This window comes from Leucoraja erinacea, chromosome 12 (assembly GCF_028641065.1).
Source record: "Leucoraja erinacea ecotype New England chromosome 12, Leri_hhj_1, whole genome shotgun sequence".
Classification (NCBI taxonomy): domain Eukaryota; kingdom Metazoa; phylum Chordata; class Chondrichthyes; order Rajiformes; family Rajidae; genus Leucoraja; species Leucoraja erinaceus.
Window position 1 is genome coordinate 7287596 of NC_073388.1, and position 17812 is coordinate 7305407.

Consider the following 17812-nt stretch of genomic DNA (forward strand, 5'->3'; position numbering starts at 1 on the left):
CCACGAGTCACTGCCTACGCCACCACGCGCCATGCGCACGTAATGCTCGCCATGCGTGCGTCGTGGGTCGTGACGCGTAAATTATGTCGCGTAAATAATGTCGCGCAAATGACGCCCAAGTGGGACAGACCCTTAACATTCACTCATTAGTGACAATTTCCCTTTCTAAGAGAAGTCAATTGTGTTTGTGCAGTGAGCCTAATAGGTAGGTTAAACCTGGAATGTTCATAGTTCTGAGCATGTAACAATAACAAGGAAGCTGATGATAGATTTGGTAATTTGCATTTGGAAGTTAAGATACTAATAATGAGGAGAGGTTGTTTCCAGTTATGGGAGAGTTTCTTTAGAATTTCTTTAGCCAGTGGGTGGTGAATCTGTGGAGTTCATTGCCACAGACGGCTGTGGAGACCAATACTTTGGGTGTTTGATAAAGCGGATATTGATAGGTTCTTGATTAGTAAAGGCGTCAAAGGTTACAGGGTGAAAGATTCAACATTACTTTATTGTCACGTGTACCTAGATACAGTGAAATGCTTTGATTCGCATTCAAACCGGTAAAATCAAATCAGGAGAATGGGGTTGAGAGGGAAAACTAGATCAGCCATGATCGAAGGGTGGGGTAGACTTGATGGGCCAAATGGCCTAAAGGACCTGTCAACTGTACAAGGTCATTTTAGAGTTCTCCCGAGTTTCACCTAACTCGGCGAATTACGGTAATAACCGCTCGTAGGTACTCTGGGCTCTCGTGGACATTTTTCAACGTTGAAAAAACTTCACGAGCTTACCGTGTTTCCCGAGTACCTGCCGTTAGCGTTACGAGCCGCTAAGAGACGTCCCGAGCTCCGACGTACATTCTATGTACTTACCACGAGTTTGATTTTTTTTTAAACTCGGGGGATCTCTTGTGTAAACTTGTACAGTGGGACAGCCCCTTAACTCTTCTCCTAGGTCTTATAGTCTTATGTATTTTTGTTAGTACAGTGGCCTGTAATTATATCTAATGTAGCAATTTATCTTTTAATATAATTGGTAGCAATGGGTTGAAAAAATTCCTAGTAAAGCTGATAATGTCTAAAGTTTGGTAAAGGAATAATATTTCTGTTCAAGTTGCCTGACCCGTTGACACAGCATTTTGTGTCTATCTTTAGTATAAACCAGCATCTGCAGATCCATATTATTACGGCTCCAATAGCTCCATCACTGTGCTAACTGGTAAATTATTTCGTGGTTGAATTTAACTCTGTACTAAATGTGCAGTAAGGAACTGCAGATGCTGGTTTACACCAAAGATGGACACAAAATGCTGGAGTAACTCAGCAGGACAGGTAGCATCTCTGGAGAAAAGGAATAGGTGACACTTTGGGTCGAGACCCTTCTTCAGTCTTAAGAAGGGTAATTCATAAATGCCTTCCGTCTGAAGAAGGGTCTCGACCCAAAACGTCACCCATTCCTTTTCTCCAGAGATGCTGCCTGACCCGCTGAGTTACTCCAGCATTTTGTGTCAATCTTAAGCATTTTATGTACAAGATAGGAATTTATCCCGGAATATTAAAGTTTGTATAAGTTATTGTTGAGGGCGAGGGAGTCTATAAAGTTCTTTGCTTAATGTTTGGCTGCAGTATATGATCAACTGAAGGAGTGGTCCAGTTCAGATATGATCTGGATCTGAGTTTTGGGATATCTAAAGATCTCTCTGCTCAGGAAAATGCTGTCGTCCTTATATAGCAGAGAATACATCTCAGAATTAGCAGCTTCAAATAGCAACGTTGGTGCCATCAATTCTTCTACACCAAGTACCACCCTTGGATGGCATCCAACAGCTTAACAATGGCACACATCATTTACGAAGTCAAGTCTATTTCAGGCTCCAAAGGGCAATATTGTGGAACGGCATAACAGGAAATCCCAGGAACTCGAATAACGCTCTAGACTCAATTGAAATGTCAGTTTTTGTGTTATTTAAAAAAAAATACTAACAATACTCAGTCATTACACAGTAGTTGTGGTTGTCATGCTCATAGTATCTTTGTGAGTGGGTAAGTTGATGGGCGTTTTTCTGGAAAACAATATTAACCTGAACAGGATCCACGCCTCTTTTGAAAGAATGGAAATTACTTTTAGATTTAGTTTATTTTAGTTCAGTTTAGTTTAGAGATACAGCACGGAAACAGGCCCTTCGGCCCATCGAGTCCGCGCCGACCATCGACCTCCGCACATTAACACTATCCTACACACACTAGGGACCATTTACATTGTACAATTTCCATTTATACCAAGCCAATTAACCTGCAAAACCTGTACGTCTTTGGAGCGTGGGAGGAAACGGGAGATCTAGGAGAAAACCCACGCAGGTCACGGGGAGAGAGTACAAACTCCGTACAGACAGCACCCATAGTCACGATCGAACCCTGGTCTCTGTCGCTGTGAGGCAGCAACTCTACCGCTGCACCACCGTGCTGCCAATGCCACCCAAACCATGCTGCCCATTCAGGTTTGTTATTGTCACATGTGCAGAGGTACAGGGAAAGGCTTTTGTTTGTATGCTATCTGATGAAGCAATATCGGGCAGCACAATGGTGATACAATCGAGCCATTTACAGCGTACAGATACATGACGAGGGAATAATGTTTAGTGCAAGGTAAAGCCAGCAAAGTCCGATCAAGGTCACGAGATAACAGTCACCAGATAGTAGTTCAGCACTGCTCGCTGGTTGTGCTAGGATGATTCAGTTGCCCAATGACAGCTGGGAAGAAACTGTCCCTGAATCTGGAGGTGTGCATTTTCACACTTCTGTACCTGTTGCCTGATGGGAGAGGGGAGAAGAGGGAGTGGCCGGGGTGCGACTGGTCCTTGATTATGCTGCTGGCCTTGCCGAGGCAGCGTGAGGTGCAAATTGAGTCAATGGGAGGTAGGTTGGTTTGTGTGATGGTCTGGGCTGCCTCCACAATCCGCTGCAATGTCTTGTGGTCTTGGATGGAGCTGTTCCTAAACCAAGCTGTGATGCATCCCGATAAAATGCTTCCGACTATTTAGTATCCGGGGGGATCGGGTAGCCGAAGCGGGCTGAGCGAAGGTTGGTTCCCTCCACTAAAATCACTAAACTGGCAAATGCGGTGCAACCAGCAAACCGTCAATTGTGGATCTTTGCAGATGGCATTGGATAGCAGACAATTGGATTTCATTGGATGGAAGACAATTGGATGCCATTGGATAGCAGACAATTGGATTTCATTGGATAGCAGACAATTGGATGTCATTGGATGGATGCAGACAATTGGATTTCATTGGATAGCAGACAATTGGATGTCATTGGATAGCAGACAATTGGATGTCATTGGATAGCAGACAATTGGATGTCATTGGATAGCAGACAATTGGATGTCATTGGACAGACAATTGGATGTCATTGGATAGAAGACAATTGGATGTCATTGGATAGCAGACAATTGGATTTCATTGGATAGCGGACAATTGGATGTCATTGGATAGCAGACAATTGGATGTCATTGGATAGCAGACAATTGGATGGCATTGGATTTCATTGGATAGCAGACAATTGGATGTCATTGGATGGAAGACAATTGGATTTCATTGGATAGAAGACAATTGGATGTCATGGCATTGGATAGCAGACAATTGGATTTCATTGGATGGAAGACATTGGATAGCAGACAATTGGATGTCATTGGATAGCAGACAATTGGATTTCATTGGATAGCAGACAATTGGATGTCATTGGATAGCAGACAATTGGATGTCATTGGATGGAAGACAATTGGATGTCATTGGATAGCAGACAATTGGATGTCATTGGATTGAAGACAATTGCTTACTTGTAATAAAGAAGTTCATTTCTCTCCTGTCGATGCCGAGTCTGTTGGAAGCCATGCAGTAATAAATCCCCGAGACCTTGCTTTCAACAACTGTCAGTCTGCTCACAATCTAGGAAACAGAAAAAGAATCGGAGTATTAGGTTTATACATTAATCTCTTTCACCAGGTGTGAATGTTTATGCCAAAGGTAGAAAGCTTGCTGGGATCCAAAATGATTCATAATCTCACGTTCTTAAGTGATAATAGCAGAGTTAGGCCATTTGGCCCCATCAAGTCTGCTCCACCATTCACTCACTCTTCCTCCTAAATGAATTCTCCTGCCTTCTCCCCATAACCCCTGACACCCCGTACTCATCAAGAATCTATCAACCTCTGCCTTGAAAATATCCAATGATGTGGCCTCCAAAGGCCCTCTGGTTGACACATTATTGATTGACTCATATTTACAATTGGGTCTCTATTCCTTGGAGCGCAGGAGGATGAGGGGTGATCTTATAGAGGTGTATACAATCATGAGAGGAATAGGTTGGGTAGATTGCTCTTGGAGTCTCTTGGCCAGAGTAGGTGAATCGAGGACCAGAGAGGGCATAAGTTCAAGGTGAAGGGGAAAAGATTTAATAGGAATCTGAGGGGTAACTTTTTGACACAAAAAGGCGGTGGGTGTATGTGACAAGCTGCCAGAGGAAGTAGTTGAAGCAGGGGCTATCCCAACATTTAATAGTTAGACAGGTACACAGATAGGACAGGTTTGAAGAGATTAGGACTAAGCGCAGGCAGGTGGGACTGGTGTAGATGGGACATGTTGGCTGGTGGGGCCTGTTTCCACGCTGTATAACTCTATGACAATAGACAATAGACAATAGACAATAGGTGCAGGAGTAGACCATTCGACCCTTCGAGCCAGTACTGCCATTCAATGTGATCATGGCTGATCATCCCCAATCAGTACCCCGTTCCTGCCTTCTTGAATGAATGAATGAATCTCTTTATTGTCATTGCACATGGTACAACAAAATTTAAAAGTCAATCCCACGGTGTGATTCACAAGAGCAATTTTAAATATCCCCTAACTCTGCTATTTTTAAGAGCCCTATCTAGCTCTCTCTTGCCAAGATTAAAATCAAGCCAGCCACAGTTTCTCTCGATATATCCTGGATTTCTGCTGTAAAATTCAGGAAATGTGTGTTTCTGCCCGCCTCTAAAAACAATTACCATTCCAGCCGAGATGTCCAAACCTGGGTAAGGTTTCACTCAAACGTTAATCCATCTTCACCTTTCAGATTCTGTCCCACCTGCTGAGTATTTGATGCAACACGTGGTTTCGATTTATTTGGTATCTCAGACGGCTCGTGGAGTTGTATAAATGCCAAGCACCTTCTCCACAACTCCACGTGTTGGAAGCATAGACCCCTGCCTGTTACGCTTTCACTCTGCGCTGTGTAACCAATACCTGACTAATGTCCCTGGGAACTCCCCGTGATATATCGAGGCTGCCAATGCAACAGCTCAAAGGCCCGTGGCATTGACAGTCAAATCAGGAGCAGGGGCCTGGTAATCTATCTCACTTTTCAAGATCTTGATCTTTATTGTTGTCGAAAGGATTTGAGGATTGAGTTACGTTTAAATACGTAAGCGTTTTAAAAACACATGTATCGGCAAGGGGCTTAAAACACGCTAGCTATCCATATGGAAGATCAGCACATTGCAGCCAGAAAGGCTATTTGTGTGGTGTCATTATTTGCAGTCGTTTTTTTAATTCATACACTGAAGGGTAATTGCCTCGTTTGTAACTCAGTAGCTAATGTAATCCTCATTCATTGCGAAAATTGCTTTCATTATCAGAAAAAGCCGGTATCATTAAAGAGAAGTCTGTGACTTAACCATTGAGATTGGATGAGGTCTGAAAAGAGTCTTCTTCGAGACTCCTGCATGGATGGGACAGGTTTGGAGGGATATGGGCCAAACGCAGGTAGGTGGGGCTAGTGTAGCTGGGGCATGTTGGCTGGTGTGGGTGTGTTGGGCTGAAGGGCCTGTTTCCACACTGTGTCAGTCTCTGACTTGAAAGGTTGTACCATGTACAAGAACACATGGATTGCCAAAGTTTATGGAATCGGGACATAGTTATACAGCATGGAAACAGGCCCTTCAGCCCAACTTGCCCAGTCCCACCTGCCTGCATTTGGCCCATACCCATCTAAATCTTTGAGAAGCCTGAGAACTTAGTTTAGTGATACAGCACAGATACAGGCCTTTCAGCCCACCAGGTCCATGCCAACCAGTGACTCCCGTACACTAACACTATCCTACACACACACTAGGAACAATTTTTTTTTTTTCTAAGCCAATTACCCTACAAATCTGTACATCGTTGGAGTGTGGATGGAAACCAGAGCTCCCGGAGAAAACCCACGCAGGTCACGGGGAGAAAGTACTAACTCCCTACAGACAGCACCCATAGTCGGGATCAAACCCGGGTCACCAGCGCTGTGAGGCAGCAACTCTACCGCTGCGCCACCGTTCCTTGCTCCTTGGTGGGCGCGGACCCGGTGGGCTGAAGGACCTGTTCCTTCGCTCTATCCCTAAACCTAAAATAACAAAGCCTGTTGCTTGCCTGGATAAAAAAACCACAAATTAGCTAAACAGACGCAGAAATTGATCACAATCAAAGAATGGTGCCAGCTTCTATTTTCCAGATAGATTAAATTCTGACTATTGTGAAGCATTTGAGATCAAAGAACATTTTAGGGCCAGCACTAGCGGCCTGTTTTGGATTAGTTTTAAAATGTGGTGTAAAGAGGCAGATCGAAGATTTATCTCCATTCTCTGGGATGTCGTGCTCTGTCCAATTCTGCTGCTTTGAGGCACATTAAAGACACAGAGTCGCTCAGCAAAACTTGCAGCAAAATAACGGCAGCCTAGGAACTCAACAGCGAGTTTTAGGTGTTCTGAACTTGAGTTTGAGTTGAGTTTGGTTTGAGATACAGCGCGGAAACAGGCCCTTCAGCCCACCGAGTCCGCGCCGACCAGCGATCCCCACACACTAACACTTTCCTGCATGCACCGGGGACATTTATAACCAGCCAATTAACCTACAAACATGCACGTCTCTGGAGTGTAGGAGGAAACCGAAGATCTCGGAGAAAACTCATGGGGGTCGCGGCGAGAACGGACAAACTCTGTACAGTCAGCACCCGTAATCGGGAATGGACCTGGGTCTCTGGCGTTGTAAGGCAGCAACTCTACCATTTCTTCAAGGATAAATGTGTTCTTGCGCCAGGTATCAGTGATAACAAATTCCATGGCACGGTGGCACAGCGGGTGGCACGGTGGCACAGCGGGTTGCACGGTGGTGCAGCGAGTGGCACGGTGACGCAGTGGGTGGCACGGTGGCACAGCGGGTTGCACGGTGGTGCAGCGAGTGGCACGGTGACGCAGTGGGTGGCACGGTGGCGCAGCGGGTGGCACGGTGGTGCAGTGGGTGGCACGGTGGTGCAGCGGGTGGCACGGTGACACAGCGGGTGGCACGGTGACACAGTGGGTGGCACGGTGACACAGTGGGTGGCACGGTGGGGCAGCGGGTTGCACGGTGTTGCAGGGGGTGGCACGGTGGGGCAGCGGGTGGCACAGTGACACAGCGGGTGGCACGGTGACACAGCGGGTGGCACGGTGGCACAGCGGGTTGCACGGTGGTGCAGCGGGTGGCACGGTGACGCAGCGGGTGGCACGGTGACGCAGCGGGTGGCACGGTGGTGCAGCGGGTGGCACGGTGGTGCAGCGGGTGGCACGGTGACGCAGTGGGTGGCACGGTGACGCAGTGGGTGGCACGGTGGTGCAGCGAGTGGCACGGTGGTGCAGCGAGTGGCACGGTGACGCAGTGGGGGTGGCACGGTGGAGCAGCGAGTGGCACGGTGACGCAGTGGGTGGCACGGTGGGGCAGTGGGTGGCACGATGATGCAGTGGGTGGCACGGTGACGCAGCGGGTTGCACGGTGGGGCAGTGGGTGGCACGGTGGGGCAGTGGGTGGCACGGTGGGGCAGCGGTGGAGTTTGCACATTGGGAAAGATGGGTAATCGATGGCATGGATGGAAACATTGCGAAAATCCCTTGGTTTCCATATCCCACTGGATATAAATGGAAAGGAATAACGAGCAGGTGAATAACAACCAGTAGATTGGCAATACCCGGGATTCCTTTTGTCTGCACCTGAAAAATACTTATTGCCCTGGTATGCGAAATGTCGTTAATTATTTGACTATCTGCACCAAACACAAATAATATAGGAAGCAAGAACTGCAGATGCTGGTTAATACACAAAGAGACACAAAGTGCTGAAGTAACTCAGCGGGTCAGGCAGCATCTCTGGTGTACATGGATAGGTGACGTTTCTTGCCGAGACCCCTCTGACAGATATGTTCTCCAGAGATGCTGCCTGACCCGCTGAGTTACTCCAGCATTTTCTGTGCAAACTCTCGTAAACTTCCATACAAACTTGTGCATACACATACCTTAGTTTTATTCTGTATCACCATGATTTTCTGGGGCAAAATCTGAATTTTGTTGCCCAGAATTGTCGCAGCATTTGTGATGGGAATTTTCTCATCATTGCTTGGTTTACATCTGCCAAGAACAATAAAAAAAAAACAATGTACAAATAAGTCAGAAGGCATCAAAATCGAAAGTACCTGCAAAACCATAATATTTGATGAGAAAAACAATTTTAAAATTATACTCCGAGAAAAGGGCGGCGCGGTGGCGCAGCGGTGGAGTTGCTACCTCACAGCGCCAGAGACCCGGGTTCGATCCGGACCACAGGTGCTGTTTGTATGGAGTTTGTATGTTCTCCCCGTGGGTTTTCCCCAGGTGCTCCGGTTTCCTCCCACACTCCAAAGACGTGCAGGTTTGTAGGCTAATAGGCTTGGTATGATTGTAAATTGTCCCCAGTGTGTGTAGGATGGTATTGGTGTGCGGGGATCGCTGGTCGGCACAGACTCGTTGGGCCGAAGGGGTAGTTCCATCACAGTGAGGAGGAGATTCACTGTGATGGATGTTTGTGTAAATTGTGTTAGTTGTGTGTCTTGGTGCTTTTCTTGTTGTATGACTGCAGAAACCAAATTTTGTTTGAACTTCATTTGAGGTTCAAATGACAATAAATAAATTGTATTGTATAGTATTGTTTTGTTGCGCTAAAACTCTAAACTAAACTAAACTAAACTAAATCCATGTGCAGATGCAGGCTTGAAAGGAGAAATAAAATTGCCATGTTCCATTTTTAATTTCTATAAATTCCAAATGAAACTTTATTCAGAATGAAAACTAAATGTAGAACAAAAACCTTGAAAAAACTCTCAAAGCAGTTTCAGTGTTTTTACGTTTAATTGTGTCATAGTCGTGTTCTGACCTTCCTTCCATCGAGGGGATTTATCGCAGTCGCTGCCTCTAAAAGGCTGGCCGTATCATCAAAGACCCACACCATCCTGGCCACACACTTATCTCCCTGCTACCTTCGGGTAGAAGGTACAGGAGCCTGAAGACTGCAACAACCAGGTTCAGGAATAGCTACTTCCCCACAGCCATCAGGCTATTAAACCTGGCTCGGACAAAACTCTGAACATTAATAGCCCATTATCTGTTATTTGCACTTTATCAGTTTATTTATTCATGTGTGTATATATTTACATAATGGTATATGGACTGTTTTGTACTAAATGCCTACTATGTTCTGTTATGCTGAAGCAAAGCAAGAATGTCATTGTCCTATCAGGGACACAACACAATAAACTCACTTGAACTTGTACTTGAACCTTTCTATACTCAAAGCAGAAGATAGACGCAAAATGCTGGAGTAACTCAGCAGGACAGGCAGCATTTCTGGAGAGAAGGAATGGGTGACGTTTCGGGACGAGACCCTTCTTCAGACTTACTCAAAACACGCTGCCTCTTATGTGGCCCCCTGGGGTGACATCCCCTCCCCAGTTTGAGGGGTGATCCTGGAAGGACAGAGCAGCGGAGGTGAGAAAAAACCTTTTCACCCAGAGAGTTGTGAATTTATGGAATTCCCTGCCACAGAGGGCAGTGGAGGCCAAGTCACTGGATGGATTTAAGAGAGAGTTATTCCCTTGTCCCACTTAGGAAACCTGAACGGAAACCTCTGGAGACTTTGCGCTCCACCCAAGGTTTCCGTGCGGTTCCCGGAGGTTGCAGGTGGTTGCTGGACGTTGCAGGTAGTGGAAGCAGGTAGGGATACTGACAAAAACCTCCGGGAACCTCTGGGAACCGCACAGAAACCTTGGGTGGGGTGCAAAGTCTCAAGAGGTTTCCGTTCAGGTTTCGTAAGTGGGACAGGGGCATAAGATAGAGCTCTAGGGGCCAGTGGAGTCAAGGGATATGGGGAGAAGGCAGGCATGGGTTATTGATAGGGGACGATCAGCCATGATCACAATGAATGGGTCTCCTCCTGCACCTATCTTCTATGTTTCTATGACTCTAGACTGTAGTTCTCCCCCACCGAGCCTTGGCGTTGGCTGCACCGCGCTTCAGTGCGTCCCTCAGCACGTACTCCTGCAGTCTGGAGCGGGCAAGTCGGCAACAATCCCCGACGGACATCACTCGCGATTACCAAGTGTGGGAGCTTGATGCCAGAGGAAGATTAGGGAGGGAACTGGCCCCCTGAAGCCTAGCGGAAGTCTTCCACGCTACAGGCGGGGAGAGGAGAATCAATTGTGTTGCTGGGAATGGCTTTCTATGAGGGAGGAAGCCAGGCAACAACAGGAAAGCAAGGCGTACGTCATCAGGAAGACACCGTTCAGCTTCTGTTGGGCTGAGATAAGGATGCTCTCAAGGCTCATGTAGGTGAAAACCACTGCTATCTCTCTCCCCTTGAATGTCACTCTCACAGTAATTCCTTCCTCTGCTCTTCGATATGTCTCTCATGCAAACTCATTGACACAAATGCGATACGTGACAACGTTGAGGCGTTTAAGATTAAATAAGACATGTGCCGTCCACATATCATGTTTCCCCACCCCCTTATTCTTCCCCTTTGAAGATTGGTAAAGATTTATTAGCAACCACCAGGTAGAAAAACATCTTCTCCCCGACAACCATCAGGCTCTTGAACACCAAGCAACACTAACCTCAACTATGAACTTGTGAAGACTTCTGAAGAAGGGTGTGGACCTGAAACGTCACCCATACCTTCTCTCCAGAGATGCTGCCTGTCCCGCTGAGTTGTTTCAGTATTTTGTGTCTGCACGCAGGGACAAACTACGGCACGGGGGCGCAGCGGTAGAGTTGCCGCATCACAGCGCCAGAGACCCGGGGCCGATCCCGGCTACGGGTGCTGTCTGTACGCAGTTTGTACGTTCTCCCCGTGACCTGCGTGGGATTTCTCCGGGAAGCTCCGCTTTCCCCCCACGCTCCGAAGACGTGTGGGTTTGTAGGCTAATTGGCTTGGCATGAATGTAAAATTGTCCGCCAAGTGTGTTTGGGATAGTGTCAGTGTGCGGGGATCACTGATCGGCAGAGACGTGGGGCCTGTTTCTGCGCTGTATCTCTAAAACAAAGCTAGTTCTCCCCAGAGATGCTGCCTGTCCCGCTGAGTTACTCCAGCATTTTGTGCCTAAACTAAACCTGTGTACAGTATGAGCAGTTGATGAGAAGATAAGAACCTTATCCTTTGACCCAGTAATAAGTATAAACACTTGGGCAGGAACAGAGTGATCAGAAACACAATGATATTTACACAGATCTCTGTTTATGGAGTATAAACAGCAACACACATGCTAGATCCTAGTGTGTCTGTCAGATTAATTCCACTCCATGAGCTCTTCCCATCCTCCCTACTGTATCCTGAGTTGTATTCAATGCCAAATTCCAATGCACAGGAACACAACAGGCTGCAGAGAGCTGTGGACAAAGCACTGACCCTCAGGGTCTCAACCCCTCTGGACCCCCCCCCATTGAGGAACCTGACACATGAAGACCACATCTCACCCCCTCTTCTCCCCTCTTCCAGCAAGCAAGAGGTACAGACCACAGAATGAAAACCACACTGGTCAACCTGAGGAGAACCCGAAACGTCACCCATTCCTTCTCTCCAGAGATGCTGCCCTGTCCCGCTGAGTTACTCCAGCATTTTGTGTCCATCTTCAGCGACTTGTGTTGAAGGGGAAAGAAGCAGCAAAACATCTTACGTGGACAGTGCGGTGTCGCAGGGCTGCCACTCCCAGTGGATGTCGGGGATTGGAGATCCAGAAGCCGTACAAGTCAGTGGGTAGTTTTTCCCAAGATGATAAACCTTCTCTCCTGGAGATGCCACAATTTTATCAGCGATCTCCGGTTTGACTGAAAACAAGAATGGCAGAGAGGTTGTAATAAACGGGATACAATAACAAATATAACGATCTAATCAATAATGTTTTATTATTAATGTTTAATGTTTTATGTGTCATGCAGCTAGTGAATTGGCCTCCACTGCCTTCTGAGGCAGAGAGTTCCACAAATTCTCAACTCTCTGGGTGAAAACGTTTTTCCTCATAGAAACATAGAAAATAGGTGCAGGAGTAGGCCATTCGGCCCTTCGAGCCTGCGCCGCCATTCAATATGATCATGGCTGATCATCCAACTCAGTATCCCGTACCTGCCTTCTCTGCATACCCCCTGATCCCTTTAGCCACAAGGGCCACATCTAACTCCCTCATAAATATAGACAATGAACTGGCCTCAACTACCTTCTGTGGCAGAGTATTCCACAGATATCCCAGTTTCAAAATGGCCTACCCCCTATTCTTAAACTGTGGCCCCTGGTTCTGGGCTCCCCCCACATTGGGAACATAACAGGAATCTGAGAGGTAACTTTTTCACACAAAGGGTGGTGGGTGTATGGAACGAGCTGCCGGGGGAGGTAGTTGAGGTGGGGACTATTGCAACGTTTAAGAAACATCGAATGGCTTTCAACACATCCCAAGTGTTTTACAGCAAGTGACATTCTTTTAGAAGTAGAGTCACCAGTGTAATACGTAAAGAAGTCAACAGGAATCTGGGCAGAACAAGCTCCCAAAAATAGACTTTTGACGTTGTTTATGTTTAAGGGGTGATTCAGTAATTCTGGGGTATACATCAGCCAGTACATAGAATAGTTCAGCCCACAAACAGTCACACAGGTACATGAATAGGACAGGTTTAGAGGGATATGAGCCAAACACAGGCAGGTGGGACTAATGTTGGCCGGTGTGGGCAAGTTGGGTCAAAGGGCCTGTTTCCACACTGTATCACTCTGTGCCACAGAGGGTAGTTGAGGCCAGTTCATTGGCTATATTTAAGAGGGAGTTAGATGTGGCCCTTGTGGCCAAGGGGATCAGAGGGTATGGAGAGAAGGCAGGTACGGGATACTGAGTTGGATGATCAGCCATGATCATATTGAATGGCGGTGCAGGCTCGAAGGGCCGGATGGCCTACTCCTGCACCTAATTTCTATGTTTCTATGTGACTATAAAAAGCCCCAAAAAGCTCCGATCTCAATCTATTGGAGTTTTGAACCAACTCTCATTTAAAAGATGCACGGAAAGTGATTTTCTTTTGGCATTGGTTTTCTGACAGTCTGCAGTAGTTTCTTTGCTTAATGTGGAGGACGGCTAAAGATAATTGCCATGCTGCTCCACACAAGATATATATGGTAACTTAATTATGGCAGGGTATAAATAACTGGTCAAAACGCAAAACAAAAAAAAAACAAATGGGCAGATGCTGGAAATCTGAACTAAGTCTGAAATAACTCATTTTCCTGCTCTTCCTCCCCTTTTCTCCGAAACATAAAACATTCTTGATTTAATAGTTTCACTGTGATCATGGCTGATCATCCACATTCAGTTCCCCGTTCTTGCCTTCTCACCATATACCCTTGATTCCGCTAGCCCTTAGAGCTCTGTCTAACGCTCTTTTGAATGCATTTGAAGACAGAGGTGATTTTATTTGATCCCAATGGCTGCCGTGAACCTCCATTTGTTGATTTAGGTCCATTGTCACGGTACGTGAAGCCAACAGTTGTGAACCTGGGTTTTAGGATGGACAGTGACTTTAAATTAGATCACCAAATATGCGCGGTGGTTAAGTCCAGCTTCTTTCACTTAAGGAAGCTGGCGAAGGTGAAGCCCATTCTCGAGCGGCAGCATTTTGAAACAGTAATCCTTTACTACATCTAGGCTGGATTACTGTAACGCGCTCTATTTTGGAGTTGCTCGTTCTTCCCTGGCTCGTCTCCAGTTGGTTCAGAATGCTGCTGCTCGCCTTTTAACTGGGACTCGAAAGAGGGAGCACATATCGCCAATTCTGGCCTCCCTACACTGGCTCCCGGTGTACTTTCGAGTTCATTTTAAGATACTGTTATTTGTTTTTAAATCTCTGAATGGGCTCGCCCCGCCTTACCTCTCTGAGCTGCTCCACCCATACGCTCCTGCTGGTCAGCTGCTCCTGGAGGTACCGAGGTCTAGTCGGAGGCTCAGAGGGGATAGAGCCTTCTCTGTTGCTGCTCCAGCACTCTGGAACACCCTGCCGTTGCACATCAGACAGGCCCCCTCACTGTCCATCTTCAAATCCAGTGTTAAAACGCATTTGTACTCCCTGGCTTTTGACCATGCCTGAGGCTTTGCTTCTGTTTTATTGTTTTTAATGTTTCTTTATTTTACATGTCTTTTCCTACTGTTTCTTTTGATTGTTATTATTGGTGTGTATTAACTTTTTTGTCAATGATTAGTGATGCACAATCACCTCTATGATTGTTTTTAAAGTGCTCTATAAATAAGATTATTATTGTTATTGTTATTATCCAGTGAACTGGCCTCCACTGCCTTCTGAGGCAGAGAATTCCACAGATTCACTCCTGTCGCGTATGACCTAATAATCTGGGTTCAATCCTGTCCTCTGGCACTGTCTGTGTGGAGTTTGCATGTTCTCCTTGTGACCATGTGAATTTCTTCCCGGTACCTGTGAGCCATACACGTGTGGTCTGGTAGATTAATTGCCTGCTGTAAATTGACCCTCGGAGGCAGGTCATTGGCAGAGTCCAAGTGTGGTTAACAGAAATGTACGAAGAATTGAAGGCTAGAAGTGTGGGATAAATATCAATGGGCCAGCGCTAGTGGGGCGGCAGTGGTAGAGCCACTGCCTCACAACGCCAGGGACCCGAGTTCCTGATCCTGACTACGATGCTGTCTGTGCGGAGTTTGCACGTTCTCAATGTCACCCATCCATTTTCTCCAGAGATGCTGCCTGACCGGCCGAGTTACTCCGGCACTTTGTGTCTATAATCATAGGTGTCTGTCCACTGCCTAACCGATGCCCAATTAGAAAGAAAGAAAATGTAGTGCGTTCCATTGGTAATTCCATTGGTGCAGCTGGTGGAGCTGTTGCCTCACAGCGCCAGAGACACGGGTTCGATCCTGACCTTGGCTGGTGTGTTTGTGCACATTTGCACGTTCTCCCTATGACAGCGTGGGTTTCCTCCGGGTGCTCCGGTCTACTCCCACATCCCAAAGGCGTGCGGGTTTGTAGGTCAATTGGCCCCCCCGTAAACTGCCCTTCGTGTGATGAGAGTGGATGGAAAAGTGGTATAAGATACTGTAGAACTAGTGTGATGGTCGGCATGGACACGGTGGGCCTCAACGCCGTACGCACCGTATGTCACGCGCGAACTTCCCGCGGACTTCGCTCGAACTTCATGTCACTCACTCAACCTCCGCGCGGCCCCCGTTTCTGGTTTGGTCGCGCTTGCCGCATGCTTGCCGCATGCTCGTGGGACAGGTCCTTAACTCAGCGGGACAGGCAGCTTCTCTGGGGAGAAGGAATGGGTGACGTTTGTGGTTCGAGACCTCTGTTTCCTAAGGCTAGTGTTCTTGTGGACACAGCGCTCTCTACAATGTCACTCCAGCAGGGGGGGGGGGGGGGGGGGGGGGGGGGGGGGGGGACACTCCTTGTAATGATTGGTAATTGTGAAGCTGCCTATTCTCACCGTGTCTGGCAGAGCCTTTTGTTGTTCTTCGAGCGAATGACTTTGAGAGGAACGCAAAGCAAACCAGGCGTAATGCAATGAGCAAACAATAAATCTTGTCCAAACTATGAGGGGCTGGAGCCGGTCGAAAGAACTGGGCGGAATGCTCGGAATATGCTGGCAAAATGTATCTGACCTCCCCAAAGGAATGCTCGCTACTTCTAATAAAATCAAAACAGCTTGGACGGAGTACTTTTCGTGTGGATAACACTCACTTCCCCTGAGGCTCTTTGCTTCTGACCCAGATCATTATGTGTGATGAAATCTGAAGAGAAAATGCTGGAAGTGCAGGGCAGATCAATCAGCACCTGATAACTAAATAATAGGCTGGCTTGGTGTTTGGGTGCAGTCAGGCGAAAAGTGCTGATGTCAGCCGTACACTTGGAACATTCTTTTCCTTTGCACCCAATGTCCAGCACGTATTTTTATAAACCCGTCTTCTGTTTTAGAAACACGGCGCGGGTTTTGTTTGGTTTATTATCACTGTCCCGCGTAACGAGGCACGGTGAAAAGGTTTTATTGTTGCGTGCTATCCGGGGCGGCAGGGTGGCGCAGCGGTAGAGTTGCTGCCTTACAGCGCTTGCAGCGCCGGAGACTCCGGTTCAATCCCGACCGCGGGTGCTGTCTGTGCGGAGCTTGGATAAATTGGATAGGTATATGGACGGGAAAGGAATGGAGGATTATGGTCAGAGTGCAGGTAGATGGGACTAGAGGAAAATAAGTGTTCGGCACGGACTAGAAGGGCCGAGATGGCCTGTTTCCGTGCTGTAATTGTTATATGGTTATATGGTTATATGGACCCGCGTGGGATTTCTACACGATATTCAGTTTCCTCTCACACTCCAAAGACGTACAGGTTTGTAGGTTATTTGGCTTGGTACAAGTGTAAATTGTCCCTAGTGTGTGTAGGGTAGTGTTAGTGTGCGGGGATCGCTGGTCGGTGCGGACTCGGTGGGCCGAAGGGCCTGTTTCCGCGTTGTATCTCTAAGTTAAACTAAAAATCCAGTCAGCGGAAAGGCTACACATGATTACAATCAAGCCGTCCACATTGTACAGATGCCGGATAAAGGGAATAACGTTAGTGCAAGTTAAAGTCCTGTAAAGTCCGATTAAACACAGTCTGAGGGAATACAATGAGGTAAATGGCAGATACAAAAAGCTGGAGTAACTCAGCGGGTCAGGCAGCATCTCTGGAGAAAACAAATAGGTGACATTTTGGGACGAGACTCTTCTTCAAACTGAAAGCAAGGGGTAGATCAGGACCGCTCTCTAGTTGGAGATAGGGTGGTTCGGTTGCCTGATAACAGCCGGGAAGAAACTGTTCCTGAATCTGGAGGTGTGGGTTTTCACACTTCTGTACCTCTTGCCTGATGGGAGAGGGGAGAAGAGCGAGTGACTGGGGTGAGACTTATCCTTGATTATGCTGCTGGCCTTGCCGAGGCAGCGTGATGTGTAGATGGGGTCAATGGAAGGGTTTGTGTGATGTTCTGGGCTGCGACCACAATTCTACTGCAGTTGTACAGGGTCTTGGTGAGACCACACCTGGAGTATTGTGTACAGTTTTGGTCTCCAAATCTGAGGAAGGACATTATTGCCATAGAGGGAGTGCAGAGAAGGTTCACCAGACTGATTCCTGGGATGTCAGGACTGTCTTATGAAGAAAGACTGGATAGACTTGGTTTATACTCTCTAGAATTTAGGAGATTGAGGGGGGATCTTATAGAAACTTACAAAATTATTAAGGGGTTGGACAGGCTAGATGCAGGAAGATTGTTCCCGATGTTGGGAAAGTCCAGAACAAGGGTTCACAGTTTAAGGATAAGGGCAAAGTCTTTTAGGACCGAGATGAGAAAAACCTTTTTCACACAGAGATGGTGAATCTGTGGAATTCTCTGCCACAGAAGGTAGTTGAGGCCAGTTCATTGGCTTTATTAA

The 17812-nt window shown here is 47.1% G+C and overlaps 1 pseudogene; it reads right to left on the bottom strand.

The window, feature by feature from the left end:
• Positions 1-17812, bottom strand: part of LOC129702040 (vascular endothelial growth factor receptor kdr-like) — a 161319-nt pseudogene that overhangs the window by 59589 nt on the left and 83918 nt on the right.